This window comes from Arachis stenosperma, chromosome 7 (genome assembly GCF_014773155.1).
Source record: "Arachis stenosperma cultivar V10309 chromosome 7, arast.V10309.gnm1.PFL2, whole genome shotgun sequence".
Classification (NCBI taxonomy): Eukaryota; Viridiplantae; Streptophyta; class Magnoliopsida; order Fabales; family Fabaceae; genus Arachis; species Arachis stenosperma.
Genome location: NC_080383.1, coordinates 60,465,456 through 60,485,171, shown reverse-complemented (window position 1 = coordinate 60,485,171; position 19,716 = coordinate 60,465,456). Strand labels below are relative to the sequence as shown.

The window sequence follows — 19,716 nt, the reverse complement described above, 5'->3', positions numbered from 1 at the left end:
TTATCCAAGGCATCTGCAGTGTTATTGAGTCCATATTGTCAAATAGATACAGATAATATTGATAATGATTAGTTTGAGTGGTGTATAGTCCTGGAATAATTTGAACACTTTTTGTAAAGTTTGTGTATATTTAATTCAATCTTACTATCAAGGTAGTGAACTCGTAGTTTTTACCTCGACTCGTTAAGCTAACTCAAAATCGTAATTCGTTGAATCGTGAGACGAAACGTAAATATGACTCGTAAATTATAAAAATTTAGAAAAATTTAATAGCAACAACTAATTTTATATAGAATAAAATAAATCTCAAATAAACTAAATTATCCATAGAATTATAACTAATATATATACCATAACAAGTTAAAAGTCACAATTCAACACAAATTCACAAATCAAAACACAAATTCACAACTCACAAGTTCATACGACACTAAAATAAATTCAAGTAGCAAATAAACCAACTAAACTACTAGAATGAACAACTAATTAACTAAAATCTAAACAAGTTATTATTTAATAATCATTCTATTCTTCATCAGTTATAAAATCTTCACGAGTTTCACAAACTTCTGCATTACCATCTTCATCATTATCAGGAGCAGGAGGAAGAGGTCCTTGGAGAAGTTCTTCAAACTCATCATCATCAAGATAAGGAATTGCCAAAGGATCCTTAGAGGCACCAACAACTCTATTACCACTTGCTCCATCATTTAAATCAGGATCTGAGATTAGAGCATCTAAATCTTCTTCTTCTCCATCTTCGTCAGCAACAATCCACTCTTCATCAGAGTCCAACTCATCAAGACTATAGTCATAATCAAGACTTCTTCTAGTTTGTTTTTTCTTTGCTAATCTTGAATTTGTCATCACAAACACAACATCATTCATGGTTTTAGCTTTCAAACGGTTTCTCCTTTTTGTGTGAACCTTTCAAAAGTAGATAAAAAATATTAGACATTAATCAAACAATAAGATAGAATTGAAGAATTAACAACCAAATTTATAAAAGTAAAATGCAATTTATATTTAATTACTAACTATCTCAAAAGTGCTCCAATTACGTTCACATCCAGATGAACTACATGTCAAATTCAAGACACGAATTGCAAATTGTTGGAGCTCTGGATGCTGATCTCCATAAGAATCCCACCATTGAGCTGGAGTTTTAGTATAAATTGCATTTTGAGCTACTTTACTACCAAAAAACTCTTTTCGAGTTTTAAAATCTTCAAGTTGAACATCCATCTTAGTGATTAAATCTGGATTTCCTGTCATCCTTTCCATACAAGCATAAAACTGCTTCTTAAGCTCATAAGCAATTTTAAAACCAGAGCTATAATGAATCTGAGGATTCAATAATAGCTTGCAGCATGCAATGGCCTATGAAGTTGGTTGCCCCATCTTGCATCAATAATATCCCAAATAGGTATATAACTAAAACATAAAAAAATTAATAAATTAGTTACAAAATAAACAATATTTTCAGAATTTAAATTTTTTAACTCTCTCTGGCTTTTACTTTTCTACCTCTTCCGTTATTACATTTTACAATTACACTTTACACGTATCATTCAACATTATGTACAACTCTTATGCATTAATTAAAAAATAAAATAATTAGACATTTTACCTTGTCTCAACTCCTTGAAATGCATCTCGTATTTTCTCCTTTGCACTTGTCATTTCTTCATAAATAAATTCCATTGCCGGCTTTTCTTCTGAATCCACCATACGAAGTACATAAAGAAGAGGGTAGGCAGCCCTCAAGCAAATTACGACTTCCTTCCAAAACACCTTATCTAACACCACACTTGCAATTATCTTTCCATCTTTTGTCTTTGCAAAATTACTAGAAGTCCATTGATCAGAAAGAAACATTTTTATTAAGGAACCTTTGTTGTCATTGAGACATCCCAAACTAAGGTAAGAAGTTGCAAAATGGGTCATACCCGGCCTCACCAAATCTTTCCCCTTAGTGTGGATGTGTAGTAGTGCAATAAGAGCAGTTCTAGCATATATGTAAGTAGTAATCTTTCTACCTTTATAAATTGTGTCCTTGTGAAGTGTTACTTTTTTTTCCAAGTCTTCTAACATTAAATCAATGCAATGTGCTGCACAAGGCGTCCAAAACAACTTTTTTCTCTTTTTCATTAGCATTTCTCCTGCAGCTTTGTAGTTAGCCGCATTATCGGTGACAACTTGGATGACATTTTCTTCACCAACCTCTTCAACCACATCATCTATCATTTTAAAGATTTTATCAGTTGTCTTAGTAATGTGAGAGACATCAATGGATTTCAAAAAAATAGTCCCTTTAGGACTATTAACCAAAAAATTTAGGATGGTCCGTCTTCTCTTATCTGTCCAACCATCAGTCATTATTGTGCAACCAACCTGCTTCCAATATTCTCTATGTTCCTCTAGTGATTGTTGAACAAGCTCCACGTGTTTCTTCAAAAGAGGCACCCTTAATTCATGGTAGGATGGTGGCTTGAATCCTTGTCCGTATCTTATAGCTTTCTCAAACATTCTACTGTATTCCTCGCTCCTTGAAACATTAAAGGGGATGCCATTGTTGTAGAAAAAAGCACTAATCTCTAAACATACTTCCTCTCTCAAATTCTTCTTAAATATATTGTTGATTGTTGTTTGAGTACTAATGCGTGTTTTCTTGAATATGTTGCCATCTAGTTCTTTTCCCTTTCTTTTTTCACCGGTAGTGTCAACTTCTTTAGTAGCTTCTCCTGGGCTTGCCCCACCCATGTTTGTTTTCTTCATCAAATTTACTTGTAACCCACTCACAACATCCCACATTTGCTTTTTAACTTCATCACTAACAGTTGTACAAGCCCCAACATCTTTTTGAGTTCCTGCTAAGTGGTGTTTCAATCTATAAACTCCTCCTGAAAAAATTTTATGACAGTATTTACATTGTATCTTCTTTCCATCTTCTCCAACAGATATCCCGTGCTCCCATCCTACATCAGTTCTACTTCCAAGAGCATTCTTAGCAACTTTTTTTTTACAAGTGATTCCAGCTGTACTTCCTAACTAAGAAGCTGGAATGTTAGTCGGATTTTCACTTGCATTAGCTTGAGTCGATGCCATTCCTGTTTAGAAAAAAATAAAAACAGTAAATATTCAATGAATCAATTCAATATCATAGCAAAAATTCAACAATTTAACAAAAATTACAAAATTGTGTTCAATTTCAAGTACAACCATCCAAGTTCAACAACAAAAATTTAACAATCCAATTTGAACAAAAAATACCAGCATAACAAAAATTCAAGAATTATATTCAATGCCACAACAACAATTCAGAGAAATAGATAGTTATAAAATTATTGGGATATAGGTGACAAAGAGAAGTTTCAATCAGGGAGCTCAGATGAAGGATCAACCAGTAAAAATGATAGCAATGAACAAACTGCTAAAACAAACGGTGATTCATTGTCTTCACTAACTGAATATTTCACTTTTTCATACAATGTCCTCATTTGGATACACTGGAACAGACAAAAGCAGACACTTATTATTAGTATCTGACTGTATAATGCAAGAAGCTTTGAATGCTATGATGATGAAATCGAAATAGTTGAATCTCCCAAGGTAATATATATTAAATTGATGATACTAATTTACACATTTTGACTTGATCATTTTGCTAGTTGACAAAATAACTTGGCCAAGAAAATAAACGGTAGAATCTATTCAACTAGAATGATGTGTATAATCCAATTGCAATAACTAAAAATGAGGATATGTTAATAGAAACGAGTTGTTGCAAGTTGCAACATGCATTAATCAAAATATTGGTAAAGTCCTGTTTTCATTATTAGTCCTGTTTTCATTAACATGAATTAACATGATGTCTTATTATTAGTCCTATTTTCATTGATCAAAATCAAAGCTAAAGTCAAAAGCTTGTTGTCAAGTAATTTGAATTGTTCAACAGTGCAACTTCAATATATATAGCATCTTTATATACAGTGCTTCACCTTTTTCATTGATCAAAATCAAAGCTAAAGTCAAAAGCTTCTTATCAAGTAATTTGAATTGTTCAATAGTGCAACTTCAACATATATAGCATCTTCATATACAGTGCTTCACCTTTATCATTCAACAAGTAATATGTGAATTATTGGTAATTAACAATAACAAAGGTTTTACTATACTAGCTAAGTCCCACTTCACATGATGCCATGTTACTTGTTTAATTTAATTTCTGAATCTAAGGATTAATTTAATTTAATTTTAAAAAAGTGGATTCTAGTTCTAGGTTATTGAATTGGAAGTAAAGGACATTGTATTTAGAGACATTTCCAATAAAGCCTGTTGCTAGTACTAATGATGGAATAGAAGTTCTTGGAGAGTTGAGAGAATCGAGTAATTCACCAGAGAACAATATAGAAGTGTTGGAATTGGAAGGACACCAGGAGGGGTCTGAATTAAATGGTATAGAGACCCTAAAGACTATTAGTTTAGTGGATGAAAAAATTGAGGATGGTGTTAAAAATCATTTATTAAACAACACTGCTCAAGATGAAGTGAAAAGTTTAGGAGGGACATTGGTGGAAAGCTGGTGCACAAAATTGCAATCACACTTTTGCAATCCCGCACAACTAACCAGCAAGTGCACTGGGTCGTCCAAGTAATACCTTGCGTGAGCAAGGGTCGATCCCACGGAGATTGTCGGCTTGAAGCAAGCTATGGTTACCTTGTAAATCTTAGTCAGGATATCAGAAATTATCAGGATTGATTGTAAAAAGCAAAAGAACATGAAAAAGGTACTTGTTTTGCAGTAATGGAAAATAGGCTGAGGCTTTGGAGATGCTCCATCTTCCGAATCTCTGCTTTCCTACTGTCATCTTCATCAAACACGCAATGCTCCTTCCATGGCAAGCTGTATGTAGGGTTTCACCGTTGTCAGTGGCTACCTCCCATCCTCTCAGTGAAAATACGTCCCTGATGCTCTGTCACAGCATAGGCTAATCATCTGTCGGTTCTTAATCGGGCCGGAATAGAATCCAGTGATTCTTTTGCGTCTGTCACTAACGCCCCGCCTTCAGGAGTTTGAAGCACGTCACAGTCATTCAATCATTGAGTCCTACTCAGAATACCACAGACAAGGTTTAGACCTTCCGGACTCTCTTGAATGCCGCCATCAGTTCTAGCTTATACCACGAAGATTCCGATTAAAGAATCCAAGAGATATCTACTTAATCTAAGGTAGAACAGAGGTGGTTGTCAGGCACATGTTCATAGTTGAGAATGATGATGAGTGTCACGGATCATCACATTCATCCGGGTTAGGAGCAAGTGATATCTTAGAATGGAAGCAAGCATGATTGAATAAGAAACAGTAGTAATTGCATTAATCCATCAAGACACAGCAGAGCTCCTCACCCCCAACCATGGGGTTTAGAGACTCATGCCGTGGAAGGTACACAAGAAACGTGTAAAAAATGTCATAAGGTCATAAGGTACGGATACAATGTCAAAAGATCCTATAAATAGTAAAACTAGTATCCTAAGGTTTACAGAAATGAGTAAATGACAGAAAAATCCACTTTCGGGCCCACTTGGTGTGTGCTTGGGCTGAGCAATGAAGTAATTTCGTGTAGAGACCTTTTCTGGAGTTAAACGCCAGCTTTCATGCCAGTTTGGGCGTTTAACTCCAAGTTTTATGCCAGTTCCGGCGTTTAACGCTGGAATTTCTGATGCTGATTTGCTACGCCGGTTTGGGCCATCAAATCTTGGGCAAAGTATGGACTATCATATATTGCTGGAAAGCCCAGGATGTCTACTTTCCAATGCCGTTGAGAGCGCGCCAATTGGGCTTCTGTAGCTCCAGAAAATCCACTTCGAGTGCAGGGAGGTCAGAATCCAACAGCATCTGCAGTCCTTTTCAGTCTCTGAATCAGATTTTTGCTCAGAACCCTCAATTTCAGTCAGAAAATACCTGAAATCACAGAAAAACACACAAACTCATAGTAAAGTCCAGAAAAGTGAATTTTAATTAAAAAAACTAATAAAAATATACTAAGAACTCAACTAAAACTACTAAAAACATACTAAAAACAATGCCAAAAAGCGTACAAATTATCCGCTCATCACAACACCAAACTTAAATTGTTGCTTGTCCCCAAGCAACTGAAAATCAAAATAGGATAAAAAGAAGAGAATATACTATAGACTCCAAATTATCAATGAAACTTAGCTCCAAATTAGATGAGCGGGACTAGTAGCTTTTTGCCTCCGAACAGTTTTGGCATCTCACTCTATCTTTTGAAATTCAGAATGATTGGCTTCTTTAGGAACTCAGAATCCAGATAGTGTTATTGATTCTCTTAGTTAAGTATGATGATTCTTGAACACAGCTACTTTATGAGTCTTGGCTGTGGCCCAAAGCACTCTGTCTTCCAGTATTACCACCGGATACATACATGCCACAGACACATAATTGGGTGAACCTTTTCAGATTGTGACTCAGCTTTGCTAGAGTCCCCACTTAGAGGTGTCCAGGGTTCTTAAGCACACTCTTTTTGCCTTGGATCACAACTTCTATTTCTTTCTTTTTCTTTCTTTTCCTTTTCTTCTTTTCTCTTTTTTTTTTCGAATTTTTTTTTGTATTCACTGCTTTTTCTTGCTTCAAGAATCATTTTTATGATTTTTCAGATCCTCAGTAACATGTCTCCTTTTTCATCATTCTTTCAAGAGCCAACAATTTTAACATTCATGAATCACAAATTCAAAAGACATATGCACTGTTCAAGCATACATTCAGAAAACAAAAAGTATTGTCACCACATCAAACTAATTAAGCTAGTTTTAAAGATGAATTCAAAATCCTGTACTTCTTGTTCTTTTGTAATAAAAATAGTTTTCATTTAAGAAAGGTGATGGATTCATAGGACATTCATAACTTTAAGGCATAGACACTAAGACACTAATGATCATAAGACACAAACATGGACAAACATAAGCATAAATTTTCGAAAAACAGAAAAATAAAGAACAAGGAGATTAAAGAACGGGTCCACCTTAGTGATGGCGGCTTGTTCTTCCTCTTGAAGGTCTTATGGAGTGCTTGAGCTCCTCAATGTCTCTTCCTTGCCTTTGTTGCTCCTTTCTCATGATTCTTTGATCTTCTCTAATTTCATGGAGGAGAATGGAGTGTTCTTGGTGCTCCACCCTTAGTTATCCCATGTTGGAACTCAATTCTCCTAGGGAGGTGTTGATTTGCTCCCAATAGTTTTGTGGAGGAAAGTGCATCCCTTGAAATGAATCTCTCCATCTCCCATGGCTCAGAGGTGGAAGCTTTTGCAACGCTTGTACCACACAAAACTTAGAAGGTTTGCTCGTCCTCGAGCAAAAGAAGAAAGAAGAGAGAGAGTGGTGGGGTAGGTGGGGATCCTGTGGGGTCCACAGATCCTGAGGTGTCAAGGAAAAGTCATCCCTGCACCAAATGGCATGCAAAATCACGTTTTGGGCCAATTCTGGCGTTAAACGCCGGGCTGGTGCCCAATTCTGGCGTTTAACGCCAGGTTCTTGCCTTTTCCTGGCGTTTAACGCCAGTCTGGTGCCCCTTTCTGGCGTTAAACGCCCAGAATGGTGCCAGACTGGGCGTTAAACGCCCATCTGCTAGCCTCACTGGCGTTTAAACGCCAGTGGTTTCTTCCTCCAGGGTGTGCTGTTTTTCTTCCTGTTTTTCTTTCTGTTTTTGCTTTTTCAATTGATTTTGTGACTTCTCATGATCATCAACCTACAGAAAACATGAAATAACAAAGGAAAATAGATAAAATATAACATTGGGTTGCCTCCCAACAAGCGCTTCTTTAATGTCAGTAGCTTGACAGTGGGCTCTCATGGAGCCTCACAGATGTTCAGAGCAATGTTGGAACCTATCCAACACCAAACTTAGAGTTTGGTTGTGACCTCCCAACACCAAACTTAGAGTTTGACTGTGGGGGCTCTATTTGACTCTGTTTTGAGAGAAGCTCTTCATGCTTCCTCTCCATGGTTACAGAAGGAGAACCTTGAGTCTTAGAGTTTGCACTGTCTGCAAGCCACGGAGCTTCCTGAATAGCAAACAATTGCTCATCCGAAAAGGTTTCAGAGATCTCAGTAGGAGGGAGGGATGCTCCTGCTACTGGTTCTATCCGGGACAGGTGATCAGCCACTTGATTCTCTGTCCCTTTTCTGTCTCTTATTTCTATATCAAACTCTTGCAGAAGCAACACCCATCTTATGAGCCTGGGTTTTGAATCCTGCTTTGTGAGTAGATATTTAAGAGCAGCATGGTCAGTGTACACAATCACTTTTGATCCTACTAAATAAGATCTGAACTTGTCAATGGCATAAACCACTGCAAGTAACTCCTTTTCTGTGGTTGTGTAATTCTTCTGTGCATCATTTAGGACACGGCTGCCATAATAAATGACGTGCAGAAGCTTACCATGCCTTTGTCCCAGTACTGCACCAATGGCATGGTCACTGGCATCACACATTAGTTCAAATGGTAATGTCCAGTCTGGTGCAGAGATAACTGGTACTGTGACCAGCTTAGCTTTCAGAGTCTCAAATGCCTGCAGACACTCATTATCAAAGATAAATGGAGTGTCAGCAGCTAGCAGATTACTCAGAGGTTTGGCAATTTTTGAAAAATCCTTTATAAACCTTCTGTAGAATCCTGCATGCCCAAGAAAGCTTCTGATTGCCTTAACATTGGCAGGTGGTGGTAATTTTTCAATTACCTCTACCTTTGCCTTATCCACCTCTATTCCCCTGCTTGAAATTTTGTGCCCAAGGACAATTCCTTCAGTCACCATAAAGTGACATTTCTCCCAGTTTAAAACCAGGTTAGTCTCTTGGCACCTTTTCAGGACAAGTGCTAGGTGATTAAGACAGGAGCTGAATGAGTCTCCATATACTGAGAAGTCATCCATGAAGACTTCTAGAAATTTCTCTACCATATCTGAGAAGATAGAGAGCATGCACCTCTGAAAGGTTGCAGGTGCATTGCACAGACCAAAAGGCATCCTTCTGTAGGCAAACACGCCAGAAGGGCAAGTAAATGCTGTTTTCTCTTGGTCCTGAGGATCTACTGCAATTTGGTTGTAGCCTGAGTACCCGTCCAAAAAGCAGTAGTATTCATGACCTGCTAGTCTCTCTAGCATCTGGTCTATGAATGGTAAAGGAAAATGATCCTTTCTGGTGACTGTATTGAGCCTTCTGTAGTCAATACACATGCGCCACCCTGTAACTGTTCTTGTAGGAACTAGTTCATTCTTTTCATTATGAACCACTGTCATGCCTCCCTTCTTAGGGACAACGTGTACAGGGCTCACCCAGGGGCTATCAGAAATAGGATAAATAATCCCAGCCTCTAGTAACTTAGTGACCTCTTTCTGCACCACCTCCTTCATGACTGGATTTAGCCGCCTTTGTGGTTGAACCACTGGTTTAGCATCATCCTCCAATAGGATCTTGTGCATGCATCTTGCTGGGCTAATGCCCTTAAGATCACTTATGGACCACCCAAGAGCTGTCTTGTGTGTCCTTAGCACTTGAATTAGTGCTTCCTCTTCCTGTGGATTTAAAGCAGAGCTTATGATCACTGGAAAAGTGCCGCCTTCTCCTAGAAACGCATATTTCAGGGATGGTGGTAATGGTTTGAGCTCTGGTTTAGGAGGCTTGTCTTCTTCCTGAGGAATTTTCGGAATTTCTTTTATTTCCTTTAGTTCCTCAAGATCAGGCTGAACATCTTTAAAGATGTCCTCTAGCTCTGATTCAAGACTTTCAGTCATATTGACCTCCTCCACCAAAGAGTCAATAATATCAGTGCTCATGCAGTCATTTGATGTGTCTGGATGTTGCATAGCTTTAACAACATTCAACTTGAACTCATCCTCATTGACTCTCAGGGTTATTTCCCCCTTTTGTACATCAATGAGAGTTCGTCCAGTTGCTAGGAAAGGTCTTCCTAGAATGAGAGTTGCACTCTTGTGCTCCTCCATTTCCAGCACTACAAAGTCAGTTGGAAAGGCAAATGGCCCAACCTTGATAATCATATCCTCTATTATGCCTGATGGATATTTAATGGAGCCATCAGCAAGTTGGAGGCATATCCGGGTTGGTTTGACTTCTCCAGTCAACCCAAGCTTTCTGATAGTGGATGCAGGTATTAGATTGATGCTTGCTCCAAGATCACATAGGGCTGTCTTGGTGCAAGCACCTTTTAATGTGCATGGTATCATAAAGCTTCCTGGATCTTGAAGCTTTTCTGGTAAGCTTTTCAGAATGACTGCACTGCATTCTTCAGTGAGAAACACCTTTCCAGTTTCTCTCCAATCCTTCTTATGACTTAAGATATCTTTCATGAACTTAGCATAAGAAGGTATTTGCTCAAGTGCCTCTGCAAACGGAATCTTTATTTCAAGAGTCCTTAGATAGTCTGCAAAGCGGGCAAATTGCTTATCCTGTTCTGCTTTGCGGAGTTTCTGAGGATAAGGCATCTTGGCTTGATATTCTTCAACCTTAGTTGCTGCAGGTTTATTCCTTACAGAAGTGGTTGAAGAAGCATGCTTAAGGGGGTTGTTATCAGCACTTGCAAGTGTCTGACCCCTTTGTGGCGTTTGAACGCCAGACTTGGCTACCCATTGGGCGTTTAACGCCAAATTTTCTCCCTTTTCTGGCGTTTGAACGCCAGAACTGGGCAGGGAATGGGCGTTTAACACCAGCTTTCCTTCCCTTTCTGGCGTTTGAACGCCATTAGTATTCCTCTCTGGGCTCTTACTGTCCTCAGAGGGATTTTGGATAGTGGTTTGGCTATCCTCTGTCAATTGTTCCTTTACTGACTTTTTACTACTTTGAGCAGTGTTATTTAGTGTCTTCCCACTCCTCAGTTGAACTGCTTGACATTCCTCTGTTATCTATTTAGATATTTGCTGTTTTGCTTGATTCAACTGCAGTTCTATGTTCTTGTTAGCAACTTTAGTTTCATAGAGCATCTCTTTAAATTCTGCTAACTGTTCTGTCATCCGGAGCAATTGTTGATTAAGCTCAATCATCTGTTCTTGAGGATTAGGATCAGTGACTACTGCCATGACTTCCTCTTTTGGAGAGAACTCATTGCTAGAGTACAAATACTGGTTTCTAGCAACAGTGTCTATAAGCTCTTGAGCTTCTTCAATTGTCTTCCTCATGTGTATAGATCCACCAGCTGAGTGGTCTAAAGACATCTGAGCTTTTTCTGTAAGCCCATAGTAGAAGATGTCTAACTGTACCCACTCTGAGAACATTTCAGAGGGGCATTTTCTAAGCATACCTCTATACCTATCCCAGGCATTATAAAGGGATTCATTATCCTCTTGTTTAAAGCCTTGGATGTCCAGCCTTAGCTGTGTCATCCTCTTTGGAGGGTAAAAATGATTCAGGAATTTGTCTGTCAACTGTTTCCATGTCTTTATGCTTGCTGTAGGTTGGTTATTCAACCACCTTTTAGCTTGATCTTTTACAGCAAATGGAAACAGTAATAGTCTGTAGACATCCTGATCTACCTCTTTATCATGTACTGTGTCAGCAATTTGTAAGAACTGTGCCAGAAACTCAGTAGGTTCTTCCTGTGGAAGACCGGAATACTGGCAATTTTGCTGCACTATGATAATGAGTTGAGGGTTTAGCTCAAAGCTGCTTGCTTTGATGGGAGGTATACAGATGCTACTCCCATATGCAGCTGTAATGGGGTTAGCATATGACCCCAGAGTCCTTTTGGACTGATTAATCTCACTTAAGTCCATAATGGACAAAAGGGAAATGATAATGAATGGAAATAGATAAATTTTGTTTTTTTTTTTTTGAATTAAACGAAAAATTAAAATAAAATAAAAGAAAATTAAAGGAAAAATTCGAAAATCAAAAAGAGAATAAGATCAAAGCAAATTGAGAACTGAATCAATTAGTTAATTAAAAAGATTTTGGAAACAGCAATTAAAAGATATGATTGAAAAAATTTTATGAAAAAGATTTGATTTTTGAAAAGAGGAAAGAGAAAAACAACAAAAAGACACCAAACTTAAAATTTTAGAAAATCAAACACTAATTTTTTCGAAAATTTTAAAGGAAAACACAAAGAGGACACCAAACTTATAATTTTTATGAATCAAAAAGGGACTAAGAACATGCAAAAACGAAAATTAAGAGAAAAATAAAAGCATGCAATTGACTCCAAACTTAAAATATGAAACTAGACTCAACTAAAAGACTCTAAACCAACAAAAATAAAACAGTCCTAATCTAAGCAACAAGATAAGCCGTCAGTTGTCCAAACTCGAACAATCCCCGGCAACGGCGCCAAAAACTTGGTGCACGAAATTGCAATCACACTTTTGCAATCCCGCACAACTAACCAGCAAGTGCACTGGGTCGTCCAAGTAATACCTTGCGTGAGCAAGGGTCGATCCCACGGAGATTGTCGGCTTGAAGCAAGCTATGGTTACCTTGTAAATCTTAGTCAGGATATCAGAAATTATCAGGATTGATTGTAAAAAGCAAAAGAACATGAAAAAGGTACTTGTTTTGCAGTAATGGAAAATAGGCTGAGGCTTTGGAGATGCTCCATCTTCCGAATCTCTGCTTTCCTACTGTCATCTTCATCAAACACGCAATGCTCCTTCCATGGCAAGCTGTATGTAGGGTTTCACCGTTGTCAGTGGCTACCTCCCATCCTCTCAGTGAAAATACGTCCCTGATGCTCTGTCACAGCATAGGCTAATCATCTGTCGGTTCTCAATCGGGCCGGAATAGAATCCAGTGATTCTTTTGCGTCTGTCACTAACGCCCCGCCTTCAGGAGTTTGAAGCACGTCACAGTCATTCAATCATTGAGTCCTACTCAGAATACCACAGACAAGGTTTAGACCTTCCGGACTCTCTTGAATGCCGCCATCAGTTCTAGCTTATACCACGAAGATTCCGATTAAAGAATCCAAGAGATATCTACTTAATCTAAGGTAGAACAGAGGTGGTTGTCAGGCACATGTTCATAGTTGAGAATGATGATGAGTGTCACGGATCATCACATTCATCCGGGTTAGGAGCAAGTGATATCTTAGAATGGAAGCAAGCATGATTGAATAAGAAACAGTAGTAATTGCATTAATCCATCAAGACACAGCAGAGCTCCTCACCCCCAACCATGGGGTTTAGAGACTCATGCCGTGGAAGGTACACAAGAAACGTGTAAAAAATGTCATAAGGTCATAAGGTACGGATACAATGTCAAAAGATCCTATAAATAGTAAAACTAGTATCCTAAGGTTTACAGAAATGAGTAAATGATAGAAAAATCCACTTCCGGGCCCACTTGGTGTGTGCTTGGGCTGAGCAATGAAGTAATTTCGTGTAGAGACCTTTTCTGGAGTTAAACGCCAGCTTTCATGCCAGTTTGGGCGTTTAACTCCAAGTTTTATGCCAGTTTCGACGTTTAACGCTGGAATTTCTGATGCTGATTTGCTACGCCAGTTTGGGCCATCAAATCTTGGGCAAAGTATGGACTATCATATATTGCTGGAAAGCCCAGGATGTCTACTTTCCAATGCCGTTGAGAGCGCGCCAATTGGGCTTCTGTAGCTCCAGAAAATCCACTTCGAGTGCAGGGAGGTCAGAATCCAACAGCATCTGCAGTCCTTTTCAGTCTCTGAATCAGATTTTTGCTCAGAACCCTCAATTTCAGTCAGAAAATACCTGAAATCACAGAAAAACACACAAACTCATAGTAAAGTCCAGAAAAGTGAATTTTAATTAAAAAAACTAATAAAAATATACTAAGAACTCAACTAAAACTACTAAAAACATACTAAAAACAATGCCAAAAAGCGTACAAATTATCCGCTCATCAAAAGCACAGAGCAGTCAACCCATCAAGAAACATTTAGTTGTGAATCAGATGTCAATCAGAGTTAACATTATATATAAACAATTTCGTTAATTTTTATCTTAGAAATTAGGAGGATTAAACTGTGTCAAATATTTATAATTTTTAAATGAAACATTAATTAATAAGAAAGAGCTAAAAGCAAAACCATGATATAAGAATGGATAAAAGCAAATCACTTTTTGTTTCACGTTTCGATCACCATTATTAATCCATGTTTTCCATTACATTATTGTTTTAATACATCAAAAGATGGTGATAGTAAAATAGCCTATTGATTTGCATTGAACCTCAAGTTCAAGTATCGCACCATAATACTACCTCTGAAGCCATTAACCAAAACCAGCTGGTGGATGGAGCTAAGGTAAGTTTATTCATTGATATTTTGTACATTAAGTTTGACAGGACATATTTGTGGAAAAGAGTCGAGGTGCAATATCCTCTCTCAAAATTTGACATATACTCGTAATATACTAGTTATTTTCAGGTCTGAGATCACGGTTTTTCAGGTCTCAAAACTTACTATAATTCGTATAAAATCATAATCTAAATTGAACAATATAATTAATCTGCAATATAATCAGTAAACCAATAAAGATAGACAATAGCAATTCAACCTACAATATAATCCATAATAAACAAGTACAACAACAGATTGAACTGACTTTGAAGAGGATCAAAATTAAAAAAGTTTTAACATACCTGAACTACCAGTGAAGGGGAGGAGAAGAGCAGCAGCAATCCAGATTCCAGAAATAGAGAGTGAGAGCCAGAGAACTGGAGACAGAGGCAGAGTCAGAGAGTTTCGCAAAACAATTGCAAATTGATGCTCACACAGTTCAACCACCACCAGTCTAATTCCACAACAACGGCAGCAGGCTGTGACACACCAAATTGGGAATTTTGGTCGCGCGAAATTTAAACTTCAAAGGGATAGAGAGATGGAGTCAGAGAGAGTCAGAGATTGAAAGACTTGAGAAAGGTGAAATTTTGAAATTTTGGCCATGGAGATAAACTGTAAAGTGAGGAAGGTAAAGAGATTAAGGAATTTACTGCTAATCTGCTAGGGCTCCTCCATCTTCCATGGTCTTCTATTCAGATTGGGCCATTGGGTTGGACTGGGCTGCACTCAAGATCAAGAAAAGAGCATCTTCAATCTTGAACGCAACATCGGGGCAGAAACGCGATTCCAGCGGCTCTGCGTTTTTGCGCGGCGATTCCACACGAAGAAGCTTGGTCCTGGACGAGAAGCAAAACCGAGACTGAAGGAGGATGCAGAAACGTGAAATCGTGCGTTTCCACGAGTTGAAACGCGTTTTTGACTACCTTGCTTACTATAAATTATTTTTGTATAAATAAACTGTATGTGCTGTATTCAAAAGCTATCAATTACATGTTCAAAAAAATCAAGGAAAACAATACGAAACATACTAATACGCCGAATTACTTTCATAATACACCCAAAAATAACGGGAATACACTTAAAATGAGTGCTTACATATTTTCATGGAAAAACCAACCAAGAGTTGTCGTAATTCAGAAATTTGAATTGTTAACCTCTTTAGGAAATAAATATTGTAAATTTAAAACAAATAAATATAAACAAGACATTAATTTCCAACAAACAGTAGCATCTAAAAAATATAAAAAAGGAAAAATATCAAAAACAAGAGAATGCAGAAATACACCCAAAAAATTTATCGGTACACCAAAATACTATCACTATACACCCAAAAACCTATCTCCAGCTGCTGAATCTCTGAACTGATAATTCATAACATGTCTATGATATTGGCTGAAATTTGGTTGCACTACTGATGCGCTATAAAAAAGGTTTCACATATTAGCAAAACTATTAACAAAAATAAACTCAATTACCCCCTGTTTAAAGAACGTCACTTTTACCTTGCTTAGAACTTTCATTTTCTTTTTCTTTGAGGCATTTGAAATCTGTTTGTCCAACTTTAAACCTAGTCTATTTTTAGGACGTCCTCTTGTTCTCACCCTTGGAGGGCTTTGAAGCTTGTTAACGGATTCCAGGTTAACATTTTCGTGAGATAACGAACATGTCCCCTTCCTTTTAGATTTTAGTTCTTGCATCTCAACCACGACGTTATCGTAGGCGCGGTGTAGAATGGTAGTGAGCTCCTTAGATACTGATGCAAATTCGCATATATTTTGCGAACGAAACACCAATTCGTCAAACCTCTTGCTTCTTGGCTCCAACAGTGGCTCGTCGTGGTTGCTCTTGATGTGTGTGTGACTCCTCTTTATGTTCTTGCTCCATCGTTCCAATATGTATCTCGGTGATACTTTGTTTACTCGTTCAAAGCTTAACACACTTAGGGCGTTACAACACAATATCCCTCTTGACTCGAATAATAGCTGCTACCAAGTTGTATGTAACCGTAAACTTGTTGAATGTTGAATTAGAAACTTGTTCTACAACTTCGTATACAGAATAAATAGCCTAGAGCAGAGTTTGTTGATCTTGTGATGCAATTCACCTTCCCTCTGAATTGTGCTTGGACTTCCCTGAACTTCTAGTGAGTGTACACCTGTTGAAACTGAGATTCTATTGAGGATTTTGTTGCATACGGTATAACGGTGTGAAAATCTACAGCATCCGATTATCTCTCTCTTTGCTCCCTACTTCCGAGGTAATTATTGTATTGTTTGACGAATTGGATAAGTGAGTTGTTCCACGTAATGAGCTTGTTAAAAAAGGCATGCATGCTCTCGCTCCTTTGTGTGCTTCTCATGCCGGCCCAAAAGCGGTGATCGAGATAAATTGGAATCCATATATGACGATCTTCGTAAAGCTATGCAAAAAACACCTAAATCAGACTATAATACACCAAAAAACATGCAATTTACACCTCTGCTGCAGATTTTAAAAAACATTACCTGAAAGCCACTTGTTCTCCATAAGATCACACTTCATCAGAAAATCATTCCAATTCCTATCAAATGATTCTTTGGTATGAGAGTTCCAAACAACATGGCTTATTTCTTGTTCGATTTCTAGGTGTCCCTTGTAGCCGTTTAATTTTCTTGAAATTTTCTTCATGATGTGCCAAATACACAAACGGTGAATTGTTGTGGGCATACAAGCCTTAATAGCCATTTGTATCGATGCGCATTGATTGGTGAGAATCCCTTTCGGAGCATTTCCTCCCATACAACGAAGCAAACATTCAAATAACCATTTGAATGATCGAATATCTTCATTTTTTATCAAAGCGCATCCCAGCAGCGTTGACTGACCATGGTGATTTACCCTGACAAAAGATTGAAAATCCAGATGATACCTGAAACAGATTACGACAAAACAGAATTAAAGTTGTTAAATACACCCAAATAATAACCATATACACCAAAAAACATCCAATATGCACCTCTGTAACAGATTTATAAAACAACATTAATTTAACATCATAAACCAGAACAACATATTACCTGTTTGTATTGTAGGTGGTATCGAATGAAATAATATCTTTGAAATACTCACAGGCAGTCCTGCTCCTTGCGTCTGCCCAAAAAGCAAGCTTAATCGACTGACCGTCCTCGAGTTTTAGCTCAAAAAAAGAAATTATGATTCTTCTCTTTCTTAATAATTATTTTCCGAATTCTTTTGCATCCTCTAGTTTCGAAACATTCTGCACTTCTCTTGTGATGTAATTTTTCACGTCTTTTTCGATAAAATTTAACTCATGGTGACCCCCGGCTGCTGCCATAAATGATTGGTAAGTTTTGCTTGGTCTGATACCCGCTTCCTCGTTATTCTCTATTGTACGACGCACGGATATGCTTAGTTCCCTGTGCTGTTTAAGCATATCTGCTTGATTTCACAGCAAGAATGTGAATGATGCAATACGACCTTAGAAATGATCCAAACACCGATGTCCTTCAATATGTGTATATAAATTCTTGCGGGACAATTTAATCCTGCTGAGGGGTTTGTCTTCTCCGCGGAGATATTTTTGATTTCCATTTCCCCTCTTTGCTATATGTAATCAATTGATTCTTAATTTCGTTTCTCTTCTTATTTGTGCTCTGAACTCTTGTAGAAAAACCTACAGCTTTTGAATAATCCTTGTAGAATGTTCAGCATCTTCAAGGGTGTTAAAAGTCATCCCAACCTTGGGAACAAACTACTCATTAACATCACTGAAGGACTGCAAAATACACCCAAAAAAGTCCAAAATACACCATATTAAAACAAGTATAAACTATAGAATGCAAACACAACTATAAAACCATCATAAAAAATAACAAAAATCATATTCATGAATCATCATAAAAAAGAAACTAAAATAATTCAACTAAAAGAATAAGACAATTCACCCTCAGTCAGATAAAAAGTCAGAACCTGTAAATACACCCAAACTTTCTTAAGGTACACCCAAATATTTCTGATTTACACCTGAAAGTATGATATAAAATGCAGAAAATTCATCAGAACTAGTACACTACATTCAATTCAAACAACGAACAATGAACAGCAAATTTCACAGGCAAAGTTCACAACATTATTCAGCTCCACAATCATAAACTACTAACAAAAATATTAACTGGAATTAAACCACACCTCAGGAACTTCATTGGATTTAAATTCAAAATCCACTTCGCTCTGGTTCAGCTGACAATCTGAAGTTGAATAATCCATTATTTTCAAAACGATTTTAGAGCTTGATTTTAGAAATAATGGAAATCGAGAAAAACAAACAAAAAGAACGCAGAGAGAAACACACGTAAACACCGAAGGAGAACGCAGAGAGAAACGCACAAAAGAGATTGCAGAGAAAAGACACGAAAACGTAGAAGAAATTCGAAAAAGAAAGCGATATACTTTGGAAAAAAGGAAGTTATATATTCACGTATTGATTGATTGAAAAATCTGTTAAGAGGCGCGTGGAGTGGACGTGCCAGAAGAGGCGCGTTTTAGGGGTAAGTGGTGGTGATGATGATTATTATTATTATTATTATTATTATTATTATTATTATTATTATTATTATTATTATTATTATTATTATTATTATTATTATTATTATTATTATTATTATTATTATTATTATTATTGGATAAGAATTAAAGTAGTTTCTTTTTTTTTTCTTAAAAAAAAATTAAGTTGTTTGGAAGGTTTCAACAGATAGATTAAATTTGGGAATTATTCTTAAATCATATTTTGGAGAGGAGATTATTAGAGTCAAAGTGAGTTAAAACGCAGAAAGATAATGCTTGTTAGAGTTTTATTTGAGTGAATATTCAATTTTATATTTATGAATCCATTTTGTTACTTAATGTAACTCCTATATAATTTCTAATCTAGGGGAAGAATCAAACTAAGTTGAACATTCTTGAAAATTAATTTAAATTAAATTATGCGTGCTTATAACTTTGGAGATAAAATTGAAAGTTTCTCGTTTTATATAAAAAATGTAAAAATTCAAGTGCGTTAGTTTTGCATAAAATTAATAATTAAAAATTATTAAATAATAATTTAATTAAATCAATCAAATTATTTAATAACCTGAGTTTTCACATTAAAGGATGATTATGCGTGCATTAATGGTAGTACAATCCCATTGTCTAGTGCAAGTGGAAAATAAATGTGGTTGGCTTTATTGCAAGTGAAAGTGGAGATTGTTAAAAATAAATGTGTATATCTAATATTTTATAAAAGAGTCAAGATTTAATTGAGTCTTTTTTTTAATGAAAGATAAAGTAATTTTTGTATAAAAAAAAGAGACATTTGATTTTTAATATTTTTATTT

General features: G+C 36.8%; 1 pseudogene; it reads right to left on the bottom strand.

The window, feature by feature from the left end:
- Positions 1-525: 525 nt before the first annotated feature.
- Positions 526-18,607, bottom strand: LOC130939832 (uncharacterized; annotated as a pseudogene).
- Between the last annotated feature and the right edge of the window lie 1,109 nt (positions 18,608-19,716).